Genomic DNA, 8,306 nt, shown 5'->3' on the forward strand with positions numbered 1-8,306 from the left:
GCCCACAAGTCACTTGTGTTCTACTCGTGCATATAACATCAACGCATAAAACCAGGCTCGGATGCCACTGTTGGGGAACGTAGTAATTTCAAAAAAATTCCTACGCACACGCAAGATCATGGTGATGCATAGCAGCGAGAGGGGAGAGTGTTGTCCACGTACCCTCGTAGACCAAAAGCGGAAGCGTTAACACAACGCGGTTGATGTAGTCGTACGTCTTCACGATCCGACCGATCCAAGTACCGAACGTACGGCACCTCCGAGTTCAGCACACGTTCAGCTCGATGACATCCCTCGAACTCCGATCCAGCCGAGCTTTGAGGGAGAGTTCCGTCAGCACGACGGTGTGGTGACGATGATGATGTTCTACCGACGCAGGGCTTCGCCTAAGCACCGCTACGATATTATCGAGGTGGATTATGGTGGAGGGGGCACCGCACACGGCTAAGAGATCAATAGATCAATTGTTGTGTCTATGGGGTGCCCCCCTGTCCCCGTATATAAAGGAGCAAAGGGGGAGGCGGCCGGCCAAGGACGAGGGCGCGCCAAAGGGGGAGTCCTACTCCCACCGGGAGTAGGACTCCTCCTTTCCTTGTTGGAGTAGGAGAGAAGGAAAGAGGGGGAGAGGGAGAAGGAAAAGGGGGCTGCACCCCTTGTCCAATTCGGACGAGAGGGGGGGGTGCGCGCCTCCTTCCTTTTGGCCTCTCTCCTCTATTCCCGTATGGCCCAATAAGGCCCAATACTTCTCCCCGACAAATTCCCGTAACTCTCCGGTACTCTGATAAATACCCGAATCACTCGGAACCTTTCCGAAGTCCGAATATAGTCGTCCAATATATCGATCTTTACGTCTCGGCCATTTCGAGACTCCTCGTCATGTCCCTGATCTCATCCGGGACTCCGAACTCCTTCGGTACATCAAAACATATAAACTCATAATATAACTGTCATCGAAACGTTAAGCGTACGGACCCTACGGGACACGTCTCCGGTCAATAACCAATAGCGGAACCTGGATGCTCATATTGGCTCCCACATATTCTACGAAGATCTTTATCGGTCAAACCGCATAACAACATACGTTGTTCCCTTTGTCATCGGTATGTTACTTGCCCGAGATTCGATCGTCGGTATCTCAATACCTAGTTCAATCTCGTTACCAGCAAGTCTCTTTACTCGTTCCGTAATACATCATCCCGCAACTAGCTCATTAGTTGCAATGCTTGCAAGGCTTATAGTGATGTGCATTACCGAGAGGGCCCAGAGATACCTCTCCGACAATCGGAGTGACAAATCCTAATCTCGAAATACGCCAACCCAACAAGTACCTTCGGAGACACCTGTAGAGCACCTTTATAATCACCCAGTTACGTGGTGACGTTTGGTAGCACACAAAGTGTTCCTCCGGTAAATGAGAGTTGCATAATCTCATAGTCATAGGAACATGAATAAGTCATGAAGAAAGCAATAGCAACATACTAAACGATCGAGTGCTAAGCTAACGAAATGGGTCAAGTCAATCACATCATTCTCCTAATGATGTGATCCCGTTAATCAAATGACAACTCATGTCTATGTCTAGGAAACATAACCATCTTTGATCAACGAGCTAGTCAAGTAGAGGCATACTAGTGACACTATGTTTGTCTATGTATTCACACATGTATTATGTTTCCGGTTAATACAATTCTAACATGAATAATAAACATTTATCATGATATAAGAAAATAAATAATAACTTTATTATTGCCTCTAGGGCATATTTCCTTCAGGGGTAACTTTCTTTGGCCATGTTATTTTGAGAAGACATGATTACTTTGTTAGTATGCTTGAAGTATTATTATTTTCATGTTAATATTAAACTTTTATCTTGAATCTTTCGGATCTGAACATTCATGCCACAATAAAGAGAAATACATTGAAGAATATGCTAAGTAGCATTCCACATCAAAAATTCTATTTTTATCATTTACCTACTCGAGGACGAGCAGGAATTAAGCTTGGGGATGCTTGATACGTCTCCAACGTATCTATAATTTTTGATTGCTCCATGCTATTATATATTCTGTTTTGGATGTTTAATGGGCTTATTTATACACTTTTATATTATTCTTGGGACTAACCTATTAGCCCAAGGCCTAGTGCAAATTGTTGTTTTCAGTGTTCCGCGGAAAAGGAATATCAAACGGAGTCCAAACGGAATGAAATCTTCGGGAGAGTTATTTTTGGAACAAACGTGATCCAGAGGACTTGGAGTGGACGTCAAGCAATCAACGAGGAGTCCATGAGGCAAGGGGCGCGCCCTCCACCCTCATGGGCCCCTCGTGGCTCCACCGACCTACTTCTTCCTCCTATATATACCTACGTACCCCAAAACCATCGAGGAGCACCACAAAAACCTAATTCCACCGCCACAACCTTCTGTACCCGTGAGATCCCATGTTGGGGCCTTTTCCGGCGCTCTGCCGGAGGGGGCATCGATCACGGAGGGCTTCTACATCAACACCATAGCCTCTCCGATGATGTATGACTAGGCCTGCAAACGAGTCGAGCTCGAGCGAGTTGGAGTTGACTCGGCTCAACTTATATGAAAATTCGAGCGAGCTCAAACTTAGTGAAGCTCATGATCGAGCTGTAGAACATGACTCGTGCTCAGCTTGTAACGATCTTGAGTCGATCTCGAGCTAGTTTCGAGCTAAATGAGATAGTAAAAAATATAAATCTATGGATGAATAACAAAAATATTAAGGTGAATATATTGGGAACCTTTGCCAAAAATATAGGATATTTAACACATAGTCGACCACGTGCCATAATTAGGCATAAATCTTCTCTGCACTTAATTAAGTTTCCATGTTCATTGGTAAATAAAATGAAGAAAATTTATGGACAACATGTATGATAATAAATTATCTTATTTCTATTTAATATATGGCATGATTATTTAACATAATGATATTCTGTCGAGCTATCGAGCTAAATCGACCGAGCCAACATTGGCTCAAGATCGGCTCATTTCTCGGTCGAGCTACATAAAGTGTTAAAACTCAGCTTGTTTCTTTTCAAGTCGATCTCGAGTCGAGCCAAAAAACGAGTCGATCTCGAGCGGCTCATGAGCCTCGAGCTTTTCTTGCAGCCCTATGTATGAGTAGTTTACCACAGACCTTCGGGTCCATAGTTATTAGCTAGATGTCTTCTTCTCTCTCTTTGTATCTCAATACAAAGTTCTCCTCGATCTTCTTGGAGATCTATTTGATGTAACTCTTTTTGCGGTGTGTTTGTCGAGATTCGATGAATTGTGGGTTTATGATCAAGATTATCTATGAACAATATTTGAATCTTCTTTGAATTCTTTTGTGTATGATTGGTTATCTTTGCAAGCCTCTTTCGAATTATCAGTTTGGTTTGGCCTACTAGATTGATCTTTCTTGCAATGGGAGAAGTGCTTAGTTTTGGGTCAATCATGCGGTGCTCGATCCCAGTGACAGTAGGGGAAACGACACGTATTGTATTGTTGCCATCTAGGATAAAAAGATGGGGTTTATATCATATTGCATGAGTTTATCCCTCTATATCATGTCATCTTACCTAATGCGTTACTCTGTTCTTATGAACTTAATACTCTAGATGCATGCTGGATAGCGGTCGATGTGTGGAGTAATAGTAGTAGATGCAGGCAGGAGTCGGTCTACTTGCCGCGGACGTGATGCCTATATACATGATCATGCCTAGATATTCTCATAATTATGCACTTTTCTATCAATTGCTCGAAAGTAATTTGTTCACCCACCGTAATACTTATGCTATCTTGAGAGAAGCCACTAGTGAAACCTATGGCCCCCGGGTCTATTTTCCATCATATTAATCTCCCGTCAACAAGCTATTTCTTTCGCTGTTTATTTTGCTTTCTTTACTTTTAATCTTTATCATAAAAATACCAAAAATATTATCTTATCATCTCTATCAGATCTCACTTTTGCAAGTGGCCGTGAAGGGATTGACAACCCCTTTATCGCGTTGGTTGCAAGGTTCTTATTTGTTTGTGTAGGTACGAGGGACTTGCGTGTGGCCTCCTACTGGATTGATACCTTGGTTCTCAAAAACTGAGGGAAATACTTACGCTACTTTGCTGCATCACCCTTTCCTCTTGAAGGGAAAACCAACGCAGTGCTCAAGAGGTAGCAGCATCGCAGCCCCGAACTTAGAAATGACAGCTTAGGTTTATTGCCAAACCACAGTTCATATGGTGTCGTCTCAACGGATTTAGATGGTGCCCTATTTAATGTGAATGCAACCGTCTCTGAAGCATAACCCCAAAACGATAGCGGTAAATCGGTAAGAGACATCATAGATCACACCATATCTAATAAAGTACGGTTACAACGTTCGGACACACCATTACGCTATGGTGTTCCAGGTGGCGTGAGTTGCGAAACTATTCCAAATTGTTTTAAATGAAGACCAAATTCATAACTCAAATATTCACCTCCATGATCAGATCGTAGAAACTTTATTTTATTGTTACGATGATATTCCACTTCACTCTGAAATTCTTTGAACTTTTCGAATGTTTCAGACTTATGTTTCATTTAGTAGATATACCCATATCTGCTCAAATCATCTGTGAAGGTCAGAAAATAATGATACCCGCCGCGAGCCTCAACACTCATCGGACCGCATACATTAGTATGTATTATTTCTAATAAGTCAGTGGCTCGCTCCATTGTTCCGAAGAACGGAGTCTTAGTCATCTTGCTCATGAGGCATGGTTCGCAAGCATCAAGTGATTCATAATCAAGTGATTCCAAAAGCCCATCAGCCTGGAGTTTCGTCATGCGCTTTACACCAATATGATGTAAATGACAGTGCCACAAATAAGTTGCACTATCATTATTAACTTTGCATCTTTTGGGTTCAATTTTATGAATATGTGTATCACTACGATCGAGATTCAACAAAAATAGACCACTCATCGAGGGTGTATGACCATAAAAGATATTACTCATATAAATAGAACAACCATTATCCTCTGATTTAAATGAATAACTGTCTCGCATCAAGCAAGATCCAGGTATAATTTTCATGCTCAATGTTGGCACCAAATAACAATTATTCAGGTCTAAAACTAATCCCGAGGGTAGATGTAGAGGTAGTGTGCCGACGGTGATCACATCGACCTTGGAACCATTTCTGACGCGCATCATCACCTCGTCCTTAGCCAATCTTCGTTTAATCCGTAGCCTCTGTTTCGAGTTGCAAATATGAGCAACATAACCAGTATCAAATACCCAGGTGCTACTACGAGCATTAGTAAGGTACACATCAATAACATGTATATCAAATATACCTTTCACTTTGCCATCCTTCTTATCCGCCAAATACTTGGGGCAGCTCCGCTTCTAGTGACCAGCCCCTTTGCAGTAGAAGCACTCAATTTCAGGCTTAGGTTCAGACTTGGGCTTCGTCCCGGGAGTAGCAACTTGCTTGCTATTCTTCTTGAAGTTCCCCTTCTTCCCTTTGCCCTTTTTCTTGAAACTAGTGGTCTTGTTAACCATCAACACTTGATGCTCCTTCTTCATTTCTACCTCCGCAGCCTTTAGCATCGCAAAGAGCTCGGGAATTGTCTTTTCCATCCCTTGCATGTTATAGTTAATCACGAAGCCTTTATAGCTTGGTGGCAGTGATTGAAGAACTCTGTCAATGACACTATCATTAGGAAGATTAACTCCCAGTTGAGTCAAGTGGTTATGGTACCCAGACATTCTGAGTATGTGTTCACTGACAGAACTATTCTCCTCCATCTTGTAGTTATAGAACTTGTTGGAGACTTCATATCTCTCAACTCGGGCATTTGCTTGAAATATTAACTTCAACTCCTGGAACATCTCATATGCTCCATGACATTCAAAACGTCTTTGAAGTCCCGATTCTAAGCCATAAAGCACGGCACACGGAACTATCGAGTAGTCATCAACTTTAGTTTGCTAGACGTTCATAACGTCCGGAGTTGCTCCTGCAGCGGGCCTTGCACCTAGCGGTGCTTCCAGGACGTAATTCTTTTGTGCAGCAATGAGGATAATCCTCAAGTTATGGTCCCAGTCCGTGTAGTTGCTACCATCATCTTTCAACTTAGCTTTCTCTAGGAACGCATTAAAATTCAAGGAAACGGTAGCACGGGCCATTGATCTACAACAACATAGATATGCAAAAACTATCAGGACTAAGTTCATGATAAATTAAAGTTCAATTAATCATATTACTTAAGAACTCCCACTTAGATAGACATCCCTCTAGTCATCTAGATGATCACGTGATCCATATCAACTAAACCATGTCCGATCATCACGTGAGATGGAGTAGTTTTCAATGGTGAACATCTCTATGTTGATCATATCTACTATATGATTCATGTTCGACCTTTCGGTCTCAGTGTTTCGAGGCCATATCTGCATATGCTAGGCTCGTCAAGTTTAACCCGAGTATTTTGCACGTGCAAAACTGGCTTGCACCCGTTGTATGTGAACGCAGAGCTTATCACACCCGATCAGTATACTCAGGGAGAACACTTATACCTTGAAATTTAGTGAGGGATCATCTTATAATGCTACCGCCGTACTAAGCAAAATAAGATGCATAAAAGATAAACATCACAAGCAATCAAAAAATGTGACATGATATGGCCATCATAATCTTGTGCCTTTGATCTCCATCTCCAAAGCACCGTCATGATCTCCATCGTCACCGGCTTGACACCTTGATCTCCATCGTAGCGTCGTTGTCGTCTCGCCAACTATTGCTTCTACGACTATCGCTACCGCTTAGTGATAAAGTAAAGCAATTACATGGCGATTACATTTCATACAATAAAGCGACAACCATAAGACTCCTGCCAGCTGCCGATAAATTTTACAAAACATGATCATCTCATACAACAATTTATATCTCATCACGTCTTGACCATATCACATCACAACATGCCCTGCAAAAACAAGTTAGACGCCCTCTACTTTGTTGTTGCAAGTTTTACGTGGCTGCTACGGGCTTCTAGCAAGAACCGTTCTTACCTACGCATCAAAACCACAACGATTTTTCATCAAGTGTGTTGTTTTAACCTTCAACAAGGACCGGCCGTAGTCAAACTCGATTCAACTAAAGTTCGAGAAATAGACACCTGCCAGCCACCTATGTGCAAAAGCACGTCGGTAGAACCGGTCTCATGAACGTGGTCATGTAATGTTGGTCCGGGCCGCTTCATCCAACAATGCCGAGTAAGACGTTGGTGGTAAGCAGTATGACTATTATCGCCCACGACTCTTTGTGTTCTACTTGTGCATATCATCTACACATAGACCTAGCTTGGATGCCACTTTTGGGGAACGTAGCATGCAATCTCAGAAAATTTCCTACGACACGCAAGATCTATCTAGGAGATGCATAGCAACGAGAGGGGGAGAGTGTGTCCACGTACCCTCGTAGACCTAAAGCGGAAACGTTAGTTTAACGCGGTTGATGTAGTCGAACGTCTTCACGATCCAACCGATCTTAGTACCGAACATACGACACCTCCGTGTTCAGCACACGTTCAGCTCGATGACGTCCCTCGAACTCTTGATCCAGTAGAGGGTCGAGGGAGAGTTCCGTCAGCACGACGGCGTGGTGACGGTGATGGTGATGTGATCCGCGCAGGGCTTCGCCTAAGCACTACGACGCTATGACCGGAGGAGTAAACTGTGGAGGGGGCACCGCACACGGCTAAGAGAACAATTGATGTGCCTTTGGGGTGCCCCCGCCCTCGTATATAAAGGAGGGGAGGAGGAGGCGGCCTACCTAGAGGGGGCGCGCCAAGGGGGGAGTCCTAGTAGGATTCGCCCCCCCCTCCTTTCTTCACCAGAGGGAAAAGGAAGGAGAGGGAGAGGGAGAGGGAGAGGGAAAGGGGGGCGCCGCCCCCTCCCCTAGTCCAATTCGGACTGCCATGGGGTGGGGTCCACCCCTTGCGTCCCTCCTCTCTCTCTCCACTAAGGCCCATGTAGGCCCATTAATTCCCCCGGGGGGGTCCGGTAACCCCTCGGTACTCCAGTAAAATACCCAAACCACTCGAAACCATTCCGATGTCCGAATACTACCTTCCAATATATGAATCTTTACCTCTCGACCATTTCGAGACTCCTCTTCATATCCGTGATCTCATCCGGGACTCCGAACAAACTTCGGTCACCAAAACACATAACTCATAATACAAATTGTCATCGAACGTTAAGCGTGCGGACCCTACGGGTTTGAGAACTATGTAGACATGACCGATACAC

This window comes from Triticum aestivum, chromosome 7D, assembly GCF_018294505.1.
Source record: "Triticum aestivum cultivar Chinese Spring chromosome 7D, IWGSC CS RefSeq v2.1, whole genome shotgun sequence".
Classification (NCBI taxonomy): Eukaryota; Viridiplantae; Streptophyta; class Magnoliopsida; order Poales; family Poaceae; genus Triticum; species Triticum aestivum.